The following is a 15,577-nucleotide window of genomic DNA, read 5'->3' as shown; positions in this document are numbered from 1 at the left end:
GCCCTATTGAAATGTTGCATTTTATAAAAGACCTTTGATAGCTGAGGGCCCTTTTGGAGATTTTACATATTAAAGACCCATGACAGATGGTGATTTTGCATTGGAGTCCAGAAGATTCTAGGTACGACATTGTCAGCCAAGCCCCTTTTCTTCAACCACGCTCATTCCCTGCTCTTCTTGATTCCATTTCACGTCTCCACATTCTTGAACCCATTTCCGTGAATTTGGGCTTGTTCACACGTTGCCATTTTTTTCCCATATTTTTTTCCCAAGTGTTTTTGCCGTGGAGAAAAACGCTGCGTTTTTCAACACCGACATAGTGAATGGGATTTCTAAAATTTCACGCTGCTTACTTTTTCCTTGCAGATTTGAACCATCAAAGCGTTTTTTTAAAAAAAAAATCCTATGCGTGTCGATTCCGTTAGCGTTTTTGCCGTGTTTTACTCCCATTCAAATGTGTCATACAGAACAGGACATTGTGCGAAGCATCAGCTGATAATCGACGACAGTATTATATGTATCTTCTGTCGTCAAATATAAATATACTGTGTAATAAATGTATTTATCCTCCAGTCATACAAGGGGAAAACTATAGAGACTATCCCAAGTCTGGGTTTGTTAGATACTGTAGTAGCTCCGGGCTTACTAACCAGACATGATTGTGTAGGCACAGCACATTCAGCGTGTGATAGGTGTTACCATACGCTCTCGCCCATACTTCTCATGATGTCATGCCATCTGCTGGAGATATTTTGGCTTCCTTAGTGTCACGTTCTTATTACTTAACAACTCGTGAAGGTGTTTATAGATGTAAAAGCAATAAGAAAACACTGTGTCATTATCAGTGAATCACTAACATTTGGCGACATCTGTTCCTTGGATCTAACTTGAAGTCCAGCAACTATGTTATCTGATGTATATAAATATAGTGAGAAATAAACACTCTACTACTCTACAGGGTGGGCCAGCTATATGGATACACCTAAATAAAATGGGAATGGTTGGTGATATCAACATCCTGTTTATGGGACGAGGAAAACTTTTCAAGATGGGTGGTGACCATGGCGGCCATTTTGAAGTCGGCCATTTTGGATCCAACTTTATTTTTTCCAATGGGAAGAGGGTCATGTGACACATCAATCTTATTGAAAATTTCACAAGAAAAACAACGGTGTGCTTGGCTTTAACGTAACTTTATTCTTTCATGAGTTATTTACAAGTTTCTCTTTGTTTACAGCCATTGACATGTCGCATAGGTTAACACGCGAGGGGCGGATAGAAAAGGTGTTGATGAACTGCGTTCCCGGGTCGTTGCAGCAGATTTCAATGCAAGAAAGCTGTCACAATTCCAATGTTGTTTAGGTGTATCCATATAAATGGCCCACCCCCCAAAATTTGCCTCATCACTGAACATAATTTTCTGTGTAAACTAAGGGTCCTGTTCAAATTTTTGTTTTGCCCATTCTGCAAATTCAGTGCACCGCTCTGGCTCATCCTCGCTGAGATGCTGCAGCAGCTGGATTTTGTAAGGGTGCCTTTTGTGAGTAGCTAATATCCGATATTCGATTGATGCCAGATCACCATGTGGAAGGACCTTCATACAGATGTGTGAGTAGCTACAGGCAATAAGGGAAGCTTATGATAAGGTCTCAGGCTGCTTCTTAGATGTTTGGGGAGAAGAAAGGGGAAAACTCAACTATAGGGGAGCAGGTGGGGCAGACAGAAACAGGAGAATCATTTTCAATATGTCTCATTCTGTGTGATTAAATGCAGCCTCAGATTGCCACTGCAGTGTATTCCTGTGAATATGTTCATTTGGGTACATAATGACGAGTGTATTTGTGCATCCATGTAAGTGGTGATGTATCACCCCAGGGTCCTGGTTGTTACAGTGACATTGCTTTCCTCATGAGGAGAGTGATGTCACACTTGGAAGCTACGTAAGATCTCTTTCATCAGGGAAACACAAGCATACAACATGTTCACACTCGAGGCCAGAAGGGGGAGCTCTGATCCAGTTTATGGGTGGCTTCCCTATATATATATATATATATATGTATATATATATATATATATATATACTGTATATTCTGGTCTGGAGGGAAAGTGAGTGAGTCAGTCTGTCAGAGAGACAGGGAAGAGAGCAGTCAGACAGTGAGTGTCGGAAGGACTGAAGGGGGGCCCGTGCAGCCAAGAGATGCTGCAGCTCCTGGAGAAAGAGAGAATACAGAAAGAAGAACACATTGTAGTGAGCATTCAGGAGAGAGAGGCAAAGGAGAGGAAACAACTGGGAAGAAAAGCTGTGACTGAGCTACCTCCTTGCAGAGTGCAAACACCGGTAGCCGGAAGACCGAGGTTGTGTCAGACTCCATGTGGCACAGCAGAAATCGGCAGGACAGCTGATTTCACGTCACCTGTCCGCCCTAACACCTGAGACAGAGTAACACATAGAGCCCGGGTCATGATAGAGATCCTGTTAAAAGGCTTGAGTTACCTGTCATGCAGGAATTGTCCTACCCTTTAAGGAGGACAGAGAGAACAGTGAGGACTTTGTGTGAGGCCTAAGGCAGCAAGGGACTACACCATGGTGCTAGTAGGAAGACTTCTAACTCCATCTGGTAAAGGGGACTCTGAACTCGCTAGCAAGCTGCCCAGACCCTGCCTGTACCTGTAATCTGGTGCCCTGGGCTGTGGCTGCCTGAAGTCTTCAGTAAACTAGTTAAAGAGACTGCAAACCTGTGTCCTCCATTTCTTATTGCACCATCCACCATCTCCATCTACACACTGGGAGTCCTGGGAACCCAACTTCACCTTCATCTTAGCTGCCATAACATCACCCCAGAGTACCCCTTTAAGCAGTGTCGGTCACCTCTGATCGAGTACCACAGGTGGCGTCACAAACAAACTTTATTCATAAAACCCCTACTTTCCATTTTACTTGGGCGCCCAGGGTCACGGACAAGGTCACAGCCACAGTGACCACCCCTTTAATAGTGACCGGACCCAGTACCCCACGGCCCTGGCAGCCATTCCAGTGACGTGTGTCTGTGAGCATTTTTATATGTGGTCATGTTTTTCGGTGTAGAAAGGTGATTGCCCCCTAAACCTAGTAACTGATTGGGTCACCCTTAGCAGCAACAAATGCAATCAAGCAGTTGCAATAACTGGCAATGAGTCTTTTACAATCCTCTGGAGGAACTTTGTCCTACTCATCTTTGCAGAATTGTTGTAATTTCTGCCACATTGGAGGGCTTTGGTGCATGAACCGCCTTTTTAAGGTCATGCCACAGCATCTCACTGAAATTAAGGTCAGGACTTAGACTAGGCCACTCCAAAGTCTTAATTTTGTTTTTCTTAAACCATTCAGAAGTGGACTGGCTGGCGAGTTATAGATCATTGTCCTGCTGCATAATGTGTGTATGAGTGTGAACATGTATGGGTATACATGGTGATGTGTGTGTACATGGTGACTTGCAGAAGTACATAGTAACATGAATGTGTAGTATTATTATACGTGGTGATGTGTGTGCATAGGGGTGTCCGTAGTGACGTGTGCGACTACGTATGAGAGTGAACGTGGTGACATGCTTGTGAGTGTACAGTGTATGTGTGTGTATGTGGTGACATGGGTGTGTGAGTACGTGGTGACTTGTGTTACTGTTGTGTCTTTTGTGTGTGCTACTGTGTAAGTGGTGTGTCCCTGACAATGTGCAGTAAGCTGGGTGTATTCATCCCAGCTTCATCACCGCACTTCGTATGCCCAGGAAGACAGCGATGACACAGGAAACAGTCAGCCATTAGCGCCAACTCTGCAAGTCTCGCATCTGGCTGTATCATATCCCTCTGCTTCTTCCCTGGGCATTCACAGTGCGCTGATGAGGACAAGAAGCATAGACCCGGCTTCACTGTGTATCTGAAACTGCATCCGGCTTGTTCTTCTGTCATTGCCCTATGGATCTGCAGTGCAATCTTACACTAAATAAATGGAGATCTATAAAAAAAACTATATACCAGGGATGCCCCCGGAAGAAACTGGCGGCGAAACGCGCGTCGGGGTGAGGGGAGGCCTGGAGAAGCTCTGCAGCAGGTATATACTTTATAAAATAGCTATTTTGAGCACAACATTCCCCTGCATATTGGGGCTGTTTTGGCCTATTGTACTTGGTGCCTATTATAGCCTGGGGTATTTTGATACTCTGATTTTGGTATTGGGATCCAGATCCCTATAGGGTCCCTGGTATATAGATTTTTTGCAGATCTCCATTTATCTTCTCATAGGATAGACTTTAGCTGGTATATTTTAGCACCGCTGATATAGGATCTCTGGTATCCATTACTATGTATTAAATGTAGGTGGTTGCTATATATTTATGCTCAGTATCGGCGTCTATATGATTTATGGCATCCCCTATTACGGTTTGCTTAGAATATATCAACTGTTTTTTATCTATTTATTGTCAATAAAAATATTTTTATTTCATATGAATTTTGTGGGATCTCTTCTTAGCCCCATGATGATATCTATGGGACTAGTGGTGGTTACATAGTAACATAGTAACATAGTAACATAGTTAGTAAGGCCGAAAAAAGACATTTGTCCATCCAGTTCAGCCTATATTCCATCATAATAAATCCCCAGATCTACGTCCTTCTACAGAACCTAATAATTGTATGATACAATATTGTTCTGCTCCAGGAAGACATCCAGGCCTCTCTTGAACCCCTCGACTGAGTTCGCCATCACCACCTCCTCAGGCAAGCAATTCCAGATTCTCACTGCCCTAACAGTAAAGAATCCTCTTCTATGTTGGTGGAAAAACCTTCTCTCCTCCAGACGCAAAGAATGCCCCCTTGTGCCCGTCACCTTCCTTGGTATAAACAGATCCTCAGCGAGATATTTGTATTGTCCCCTTATATACTTATACATGGTTATTAGATCGCCCCTCAGTCGTCTTTTTTCTAGACTAAATAATCCTAATTTCGCTAATCTATCTGGGTATTGTAGTTCTCCCATCCCCTTTATTAATTTTGTTGCCCTCCTTTGTACTCTCTCTAGTTCCATTATATCCTTCCTGAGCACCGGTGCCCAAAACTGGACACAGTACTCCATGTGCGGTCTAACTAGGGATTTGTACAGAGGCAGTATAATGCTCTCATCATGTGTATCCAGACCTCTTTTAATGCACCCCATGATCCTGTTTGCCTTGGCAGCTGCTGCCTGGCACTGGCTGCTCCAGGTAAGTTTATCATTAACTAGGATCCCCAAGTCCTTCTCCCTGTCAGATTTACCCAGTGGTTTCCCGTTCAGTGTGTAATGGTGATATTGATTCCCTCTTCCCATGTGTATAACCTTACATTTATCATTGTTAAACCTCATCTGCCACCTTTCAGCCCAAGTTTCCAACTTATCCAGATCCATCTGTAGCAGAATACTATCTTCTCTTGTATTAACTGCTTTACATAGTTTTGTATCATCTGCAAATATCGATATTTTACTGTGTAAACCTTCTACCAGATCATTAATGAATATGTTGAAGAGAACAGGTCCCAATACTGACCCCTGCGGTACCCCACTGGTCACAGCGACCCAGTTAGAGACTATACCATTTATAACCACCCTCTGCTTTCTATCACTAAGCCAGTTACTAACCCATTTACACACATTTTCCCCCAGACCAAGCATTCTCATTTTGTGTACCAACCTCTTGTGCGGCACGGTATCAAACGCTTTGGAAAAATCGAGATATACCACGTCCAATGACTCACCGTGGTCCAGTCTATAGCTTACCTCTTCATAAAAACTGATTAGATTGGTTTGACAGGAGCGATTTCTCATAAACCCATGCTGATATGGAGTTAAACAGTTATTCTCATTGAGATAATCCAGAATAACATCCCTCAGAAACCCTTCAAATATTTTACCAACAATAGAGGTTAGACTTACTGGCCTATAATTTCCAGGTTCACTTTTAGAGCCCTTTTTGAATATTGGCACCACATTTGCTATGCGCCAGTCCTGCGGAACAGACCCTGTCGCTATAGAGTCACTAAAAATAAGAAATAATGGTTTATCTATTACATTACTTAGTTCTCTTAGTACTCGTGGGTGTATGCCATCCGGACCCGGAGATTTATCTATTTTAATCTTATTTAGCCGGTTTCGCACCTCTTCTTGGGTTAGATTGGTGACCCTTAATATAGGGTTTTCATTGTTTCTTGGGATTTCACCTAGCATTTCATTTTCCACCGTGAATACCGTGGAGAAGAAGGTGTTTAATATGTTAGCTTTTTCCTCGTCATCTACAACCATTCTTTCCTCACTATTTTTTAAGGGGCCTACATTTTCAGTTTTTATTCTTTTACTATTGATATAGTTGAAGAACAGTTTGGGATTAGTTTTACTCTCCTTAGCAATGTGCTTCTCTGTTTCCTTTTTGGCAGCTTTAATTAGTTTTTTAGATAAAGTATTTTTCTCCCTATAGTTTTTTAGAGCTTCAATGGTGCCATCCTGCTTTAGTAGTGCAAATGCTTTCTTTTTACTGTTAATTGCCTGTCTTACTTCTTTGTTTAGCCACATTGGGTTTTTATTGCCCTAAGTGATTGTTTGGACATTTGGTGATTTATTATTGAGACTTCTGTAGAAATAGTGACATGGACCCTGTTTTCAGAAATGTTTCACTTACTGGGCTGTGTTTTGCTGTTTCAATACAATCAATGTTTTATCAGCAGGAGATTATCAGTAGATGACTAGATGTCTTGTGCCTCCAAGTCCAACCCACCAACCACCACTAATTAGCAGCTTTCTGCCAATATACAGTGTACGCAGTATGCTGCCAATCAGTGGTGTAAGCAGAGTTATGCACAGCTCAGCATTCCTGCTACATACAGGTCCTTCTCAAAAAATTAGCATATAGTGTTAAATTTCATTATTTACCATAATGTAATGATTACAATTAAACTTTCATATATTATAGATTCATTATCCACCAACTGAAATTTGTCAGGTCTTTTATTGTTTTAATACTGATGATTTTGGCATACAACTCCTGATAACCCAAAAAACCTGTCTCAATAAATTAGCATATTTCACCCATCCAATCAAATAAAAGTGTTTTTTAATAACAAACAAAAAAACCAACAAATAATAATGTTCAGTTATGCACTCAATACTTGGTCGGGAATCCTTTGGCAGAAATGACTGCTTCAATGCGGCGTGGCATGGAGGCAATCAGCCTGTGACACTGCTGAGATGTTATGGAGGCCCAGGATGCTTCAATAGCGGCCTTAAGCTCATCCAGAGTGTTGGGTCTTGCGTCTCTCAACTTTCTCTTCACAATATCCCACAGATTCTCTATGGGGTTCAGGTTAGGAGAGTTGGCAGGCCAATTGAGCACAGTAATACCATGGTCAGTAAACCATTTACCAGTGGTTTTGGCACTGTGAGCAGGTGCCAGGTCGTGCTGAAAAATGAAATCTTCATCTCCATAAAGCATTTCAGCCGATGGAAGCATGAAGTGCTCCAAAATCTCCTGATAGCTAGCTGCATTGACCCTGCCCTTGATGAAACACAGTGGACCAACACCAGCAGCTGACATGGCACCCCACACCATCACTGACTGTCGGTACTTGACACTGGACTTCAGGCATTTTGGCATTTCCTTCTCCCCAGTCTTCCTCCAGACTCTGGCACCTTGATTTCCGAATGACATGCAAAATTTGCTTTCATCAGAAAAAAGTACTTGGGACCACTTAGCAACAGTCCAGTGCTGCTTCTCTGTAGCCCAGGTCAGGCGCCTCTGCCGCTGTTTATGGTTCAAAAGTGGCTTTACCTGGGGAATGCGGCACCTGTAGCCCATTTCCTGCACACGCCTGTGCACGGTGGCTCTGGATGTTTCCACACCAGACTCAGTCCACTGCTTCCTCAGGTTCCCCAAGGTCTGGAATCGGTCCTTCTCCACAATCTTCCTCAGGGTCCGGTCTCCTCTTCTCGTTGTACAGCGTTTTCTGCCACATTGTTTCCTTCCAACAGACTTACCATTGAGGTGCCTTGATACAGCACTCTGGGAACAGCCTATTTGTTGAGAAATTTCTTTCTGGGTCTTACCCTCTTGCTTGAGGGTGTCAATGATGGCCTTCTTGACATCTGTCAGGTCGCTAGTCTTACCCATGATGGGGGTTTTGAGTAATGAACCAGGCAGGGAGTTTATAAAAGCCTCAGGTATCTTTTGCATGTGTTTAGAGTTAATTAGTTGATTCAGAAGATTAGGGTAATAGGTCGTTTAGAGAACCTTTTCTTGATATGCTAATTTATTGAGACAGGTTTTTTGGGTTATCAGGAGTTGTATGCCAAAATCATCAGTATTAAAACAATAAAAGACCTGACAAATTTCAGTTGGTGGATAATGAATCTATAATATATGAAAGTTTAATTGTAATCATTACATTATGGTAAATAATGAAATTTAACACTATATGCTAATTTTTTGAGAAGGACCTGTATACAGCAGAGAAAACAGGGATTGTGTCACAACTGCTGCACCCAGTAAACTAAGTGATGCATCACTGGAATCAGGGTCTCTGCCCGTACATCATGCTGCTGTCAGATTACAGAGCACAACCTGCTGACGGATAGCACAACCTCGCTTTTCCTATTGCACAGTAGTGCTTTTCCCCAGCACTTTTTTTCATAGGGACTTTCTCTGATGTTCGCATACTGCTTGTCTCCAGCCATATACGTTGATATCAATACCCTGTTCTGATGAAGGCCTTTGGGCCGAAATGTCAAAAATATTTTTTTGCAACAAAATAGACACTGTGTGAAATAAATCTATTTGCATTATATTCTGGAGTGCCAAAATCTTTTACTTTATTTCGAACCAGGCCGACAAATTCATTTTCTCATTCTTTACTGAATTGATCAGTACATTTCAGATGGTAATGCCCAAGTACAGCGAAATTCTTGACCTTACATGGGATAGCTAGTATTGTGGTATGTTATAATACAAAGCATTCTCTTCTAAGGAATAAATAATTCACGTTCTTCCTCTGGCAACAGCCTGCTTACAATGTACTCTGAAGATCATTATATAATGGAGATTTTTGCTTGCAGACTTTCAGAAATTGTTGCATTTGTATGCATAAAAATGGAGATCTGAACTGGAAGGCGAATGCTTTATCATGACGGTTCTGTTTTTTAGGGAAGATATGGGTGATAGAAGATTTTTCTACGTGACAGTAAAACATTAAAAGGCATATAACTTGTGCTTTAATTTCCTACGTAAAGGTTCATAGATAGAATGCCCCCTCCTCCAATAATCAGATGAGCTTTTTTCAGATTTAAATGGGTGTTACATCAGTGGTGGTCCGACACTTTGTATCCCCACAAGTCAGCTACCTTTAGTTCCAGAGGACAAATGTGAACAGATTATAGAGCCGATACAATACAGATTTGTACACAATGTACTGGCTGTTTTCATGTCCTGAAGCTCAGCTCTTATGGAAGTGAATGGCAAATGAGTTGCAGTACCCGGAAGGATACAAGTAGCACTGTCCATGAGAGCAAAAAGGAGGTACCGTGGACAGTGTCCAGGAGCAGGTCTGGAGATACCGTGAACATTGTCCAGGAGCAGGCCAGGAGAAACCGGGTACAGTGTCCAGGAGCAGGTCAGGAGATACCGGAGTCAGTGTCCAGGAGCAGGTCAGGAGATACCGGAGACAGTGTCCAGGCGCAGGTCAGGAGATACCGGAGACAGTGTCCAGGAGCAGGTCAGGAGATACCGGAGACAGTGTCCAGGAGCAGGTCAGGAGATACCGGAGACAGTGTCCAGGAGCAGGTCTGGAGATACCGGGTACAGTGTCCAGGAGCAGGTCAGGAGATACCGGGTACAGTGTCCAGGAGCAGGTCAGGAGATACCGGAGACAGTGTCCAGGAGCAGGTCTGGAGATACCGGGTACAGTTTCCAGGAGCAGGTCAGGAGATACCGGAGACAGTGTCCAGGAGCAGGTCAGGAGATACCGGAGACAGTGTCCAGGAGCAGGTCAGAAGATACCGGAGACAGTGTCCAGGAGCAGGTCAGGAGATACCGGAGACAGTGTCCAGGAGCAGGTCAGGAGATACTTGGGACAGTGTTCAGGAGCAGGTCAGGAGATACCGGAGACAGTGTCCAGGAGCAGGTCAGGAGATACCGGGTACAGTGTCCAGGAGCAGGTCAGGAGATACCGGAGACAGTGTCCAGGAGCAGGTCTGGAGATACCGGGTACAGTGTCCAGGAGCAGGTCAGGAGATACCGGGTACAGTGTCCAGGAGCAGGTCAGGAGATACCGGAGACAGTGTCAAGGAGCAGGTCTGGAGATACCGGGTACAGTGTCCAGGAGCAGGTCAGGAGATACCGGAGACAGTGTCCAGGAGCAGGTCAGGAGATACCGGGTACAGTGTCCAGGAGCAGGTCAGGAGATACCGGAGACAGTGTCCAGGAGCAGGTCAGGAGATACCGGGTACAGTGTCCAGGAGCAGGTCAGGAGATACCGGAGACAGTGTCAAGGAGCAGGTCTGGAGATACCGGGTACAGTGTCCAGGAGCAGGTCAGGAGATACCGGAGACAGTGTCCAGGAGCAGGTCTGGAGATACCGGGTACAGTGTCCAGGAGCAGGTCAGGAGATACCGGGTACAGTGTCCAGGAGCAGGTCAGGAGATACCGGAGACAGTGTCAAGGAGCAGGTCTGGAGATACCGGGTACAGTGTCCAGGAGCAGGTCAGGAGATACCGGAGACAGTGTCCAGGAGCAGGTCAGGAGATACCAGAGACAGTGTCCAGGAGCAGGTCAGGAGATACCAGAGACAGTGTCCAGGAGCAGGTCAGGAGATACCGGAGACAGTGTCCAGGAGCAGGTCAATATATACCAGATATAGTGTCCAGGAGCAAGTCAGGGTACCGTCTCACAGTGGCACTTTGGTCGCTACGACGGCATGATCCGTGACGTTCCAGCGATATACTTACGATCTTGCTGTGTCTGACACGCTACTGCGATCAGGGACCCCGCTGAGAATCATACGTCGTAGCAGATCGTTTGAAACTTTCTTTCGTCGTCTAGTGTCCCGCTGTGGCGGCATGATCGCATGGTGTAACAAAGGTGTGCACGATATCGTATACGATGTAATGGGTGGAGGAGCTTGATACGTAGGAGCGCCAAATTCTCCACCTCCTGTGTGCTGATTGGGCGGTACAATACTGTGCGCTCATTCGACAGATGTGGTAGTATTGTTCCCGGCCGATAAAACCGCGGCTCTCGAGCGCTGTATTCTTTTCTCTCTGGAGCACGTGATTGAACCAGAACTAAATTCCCTGGACTTTAAACTATACAATAAACAATAGCGCTCTGGTGACAATTTTTCCAACCAATGCGCGCACAGTAACCAACGGCCATTCAGCACATTACAGGTGTAGTTACCTAGCAGCACAACACGCCCCTCGTGAACAACGTCACGCATAGATTATGCAAAATGTGCTCTGAATTGTGAGAGCACCTCCTGTGTGACATGCCCGTACGACTGTCCCGTACGACTTCAACATCGCAAATATGTCATGAAATTATCTCTCCAGCGCCGTGCATTGCGAAGTGTGACCGCGGTCTACGACGCTGGAGCGATAATAGAACGACGCTGGAGCGTCACGGATCGTGCCGTCGTAGCGACCAAAGTGCCACTGGGAGACGGTACCCTCAGGAGATACCGTGGACAGTGTTCAGGAGCAGGTCAGGAGATAACGGAGACAGTGTCCAGGGGAAGATCAATAGATACCAGAGATTGTGTCCAGGAGCAGATCAGGATATACTGTGGACAGTGTCCAGGAGCAGGTCGGGAGATAATAAGGATAGTGTTGAGGAGCAGGTCAGGAGATACCATGGACAGTGTCTAGGAGCAGGTCGAGATACCGGGGCCAGTATCCAGGAGCAGGTCAATAGATATCAGAGACAGTGTCCAGGAGCAGGTCAGAAGATACCGTGGACAGTGGCCAGGAGCAGGGCAGGAGATACCAGGGACAGTATCCAAGAGCAGGTCAACAGATACAAGAGACAGTGTCCAGGAGCAGGTCAGGAGATACCGAGGACAGTGTCAAGGAGCAGCTCAGGAGATACTAGGGATAATGTCCAGGAGCAGTTCAGGAGATGCCGGGAACAGTGTCCAGGAGCAGGTCAGGAGATACTGGGGACAGTGTCCAGGAGCACGTCAGGAGATACTAAGGACAATGTCCATGAGCAGGTCAGGAGATACTGGGGACAGTATCCAGGAGCAGGTCAATAGATACCACAGACAGTGTCCAGGAGCATGTCAAGACATACCAGGGACAGAGTTCAGGAGATACTGGGGACAATGTCCAGGAGCAGGTCAGGAGATACTGGGGACAGTGTCCAGGAGCAGGCCAGGAGATACTAGGGACAGTGTCCAGGAACAGACCAGGAGATACTAGGGACAATGTTCAGGAGCAGGTCAGGAGATATTGGGGACAGTGTCAAGGAGCAGGCCAGGAGATACTAGGGACAATGTCCAGGAGAAGGTCAGGAGATGCCAGAAGCAGTGTCCTGGAGCAGGTTAGGGATCGGGCCATGAGATACAAGGAGCAATATCCAAGAGCAGACCAGGAGATTCAAGTATATGGAGCATAGTCCAGGATTATGCAGTAGATAGGGCCAGAAGATACCAAGAGCAGTGGTCAGGAAAAGTCCAGAAGATACAGGAGCAGTGTCCAGAAGTAGACCAGGAAGCACAGGAGCAGATGAGGAGATTTAGGAGCAGCGTCCTGAAACAGGCCAGGAGGCACAGGAGGTGTGTTCAGGAGCAGAGCAAAGGATACAGGAGCTATGTCCAAAAACAGGCCATGAGAAACCAGGAGCAGTGTCCAGGAGATACCGGGGCAGTGTACAGGAGCAGGGCCAGAGATGCCAGAGTTACCAGGGGCAGTATCCAGAGGTATGCCAGGAAATACCAGTAGCAGTGTTCAGAAGCTATAAAGGATAGCAGGATGAAAAATGGAGATGCTGGAAACAGACATCAGATGGAACAACAAGAGGTTATTGGTGTAGAGCAGCTAAAATCACTTAAAATGATTATCCAATTGATAACAATTCTAGATGATCTGAGCTCAGAAATACTGGAGTCAGTTCTGTTATTCTCTTAGCTGTCATTTATATTCTATGCTTATTGTTGTGTGTGAGTAATTATTTATCATTTTGCTCTGGATGTCACACTGTTTTACATTACAGAAATTAAATCAATATCGTGAGATTACACAATAAATCATACGGCATCAGCATTCACTGAACAGATGACATAACTATCATGCACTTTGTTTAGAAAAATGCAAAACTAGAAATACAGAATCCTAATTTTCTCAATGCTCAATAATGAAGATGATAAACTGTTTCTGTAGGGAAAAAAAAGTTTATTTTTGCTTATTTTGAAAGAAGTACAAATAATTAATCAGATTGGATTTTTTTTTTTTACAGGGCTTCTGTCAAAAGGATTTTGCTATTAATCTCAGAGCAGCATGATGTAGGGAATTTCAGAGATGTGTCACTTGCTGATCTGCATGATGACATTTTGATACGCTCAATGTTTTCTCTGCTGCAGATCTAGCAGAGCTCAGAATGCTGAGCTCTGTATAACCCCGCCCACACCACTGATTGGCTGCTTTCTTTGCTTACGGACAAAATGCTGCTTTCAGTGGTAGAGGTGGGGTTACACAGAGCAGTTGACTAGAAGGCATGAGGCACCTAGTCTTCTATTGATACTCTCCTACTGATAAAACACTGATTGTATTGACAAAGCAATACACAGCTTAATAAGTGGCACAAGCTATGTAGATATTGATATTCTAATATCAGGCAACTGAAAATGCTGAAAGTCATTATTAGACTAAAACATAAAAATGCAGGCCAATTGCCACATGTGAACATACCACATACTTCATACTATAGTCCAGCCTGTCCTAAAAGGCAGTATCTGCTATTCACCGTATTTTCTGGACTATAAGACGCACCAGATAATAAGACACTCCCCTAATTTAGGGGAGGAAAAAAGGCAAAAAAAGAATATTTTAAGTGAAAACGGGGGTCCATGTTAGAGCCGGAATTTAGCTTACCAGGGGGCCGCGGCGATGGAGTGGGATTATAGGAGGCAGGAGCAGGGTTGGTGGGCTTCAGGAAAATGTCAATGGTGCGAAGCAGGAGCGGAGTCTCTGCTACACACATTGATCTACAGGTGGTGGGCTACAGGAAAATGGCACTGGAGGCGAGGTATATGCAGATTGAGATCTTGGCTCATCATTGAGCCGAGATCTAAATCTGCACATGTGCCAACACTGGTGCCATTTTCCTGTAGCCCACCACTGGGAGATCAATGGCTTCTGCCTCGCACCACCGGTACATTCCCTCCTCCTAACCCAGGGCCGGCACGATCTCACTCCTGCCGCCTCCAGCAATTTTGCCTCCTGTGACCTCACTCCACTACCACCCCTCCCCCAGTAAGCTACATTCAGACTATAAAACACCCCTCCATTTTCCTCTCAAATTCTCAAATTTTGGGGAAAAATTGCGTCGAATAGTCCAAAAGATACGGTAGTGTTATTAGTACTTAAAAAATGATTCCCACCTTCAAAAATTGGGTATTACCATTGTTTTAGTTACTAATTGGGGAGTTTTTGTTCAAAATCTTGATTTCTTGGTCAAAGTTCAGAGTGATGGAAAAGAGCATCCGCTTTGTTACTACATACATGGTTGTGGGGCCACTGTGCCACGGTCCGGGGAGCACCTGACTCTTCGCTAGAGCCCCTGATGGTGGGGTTAGATTTAGCTCCAGGTTCACACCAGATGTTGCTCCATGTCAGACCCAAGGAGCCATGGCAACTGGCCCCAGGGAGTCAGGGAATCAGGATCGGCCAGAAACTGGTTAGCGGCATGATACGGCACAAGCAGGACTGGAACAGAAACACTGGACACCATAGTATGGGATTACAGATGCTGGTTCTCAGGTGTAAGTTTAGACTGAGCAGGTATGGGGTATGGGTTCATCAGAGTGAACTGAGATGGGTTCAGACAGAGCAGATCAGATAAGGAGCACGGGGACTTTTAAACTAACAGGAATCACAAAAGCTAACTAAAGTTGCTGAGGCACCTCCCAATAGGGTAGGATGCCTTATATACAAGATGTCTCGCATTGGCTATTGGCTGGGGACGGCTTTAGCAACTTGTGCATTGGCTCTTTTAGAGATAGGGAGAACCCTTAGCCCACTCCAAAGAGACCTGCGTGATGAGTGCAGGTCCTAGGAGCAGATAGACACTGAAGGAGCGCGAACAGGTAAGTAGTACGCATGCCGGCATCCTTGCAGGGAGGGGGGAGAGGACACATGTAGGGGTGCCGGCGGTGTCCTAACATGCTGGAGGAGCTGTACCTTCCTCCACTACACAAAGAGACCAGGAAAGATATATATCTTGGTACCGTATTAGCCAGTGGCTAGAAAAATATTTAGAATTGAGTCCTCAGTATCAACTACTGAGGACTCACAAAGAGACCATTCATTTTA

General features: G+C 45.0%; 1 protein-coding gene across 1 annotated transcript in view; it reads left to right on the top strand.

The window, feature by feature from the left end:
• The window catches only part of PAPPA2 (pappalysin 2), a 242,117-nt gene that overhangs the window by 137,917 nt on the left and 88,623 nt on the right, over nucleotides 1–15,577 (top strand). The window lies entirely within an intron of this gene.

The sequence above is a fragment of the Ranitomeya imitator genome, chromosome 8 (assembly GCF_032444005.1).
Source record: "Ranitomeya imitator isolate aRanImi1 chromosome 8, aRanImi1.pri, whole genome shotgun sequence".
NCBI lineage: Eukaryota > Metazoa > Chordata > Amphibia > Anura > Dendrobatidae > Ranitomeya > Ranitomeya imitator.
This window is presented reverse-complemented; position numbering and strand designations above follow the sequence as displayed.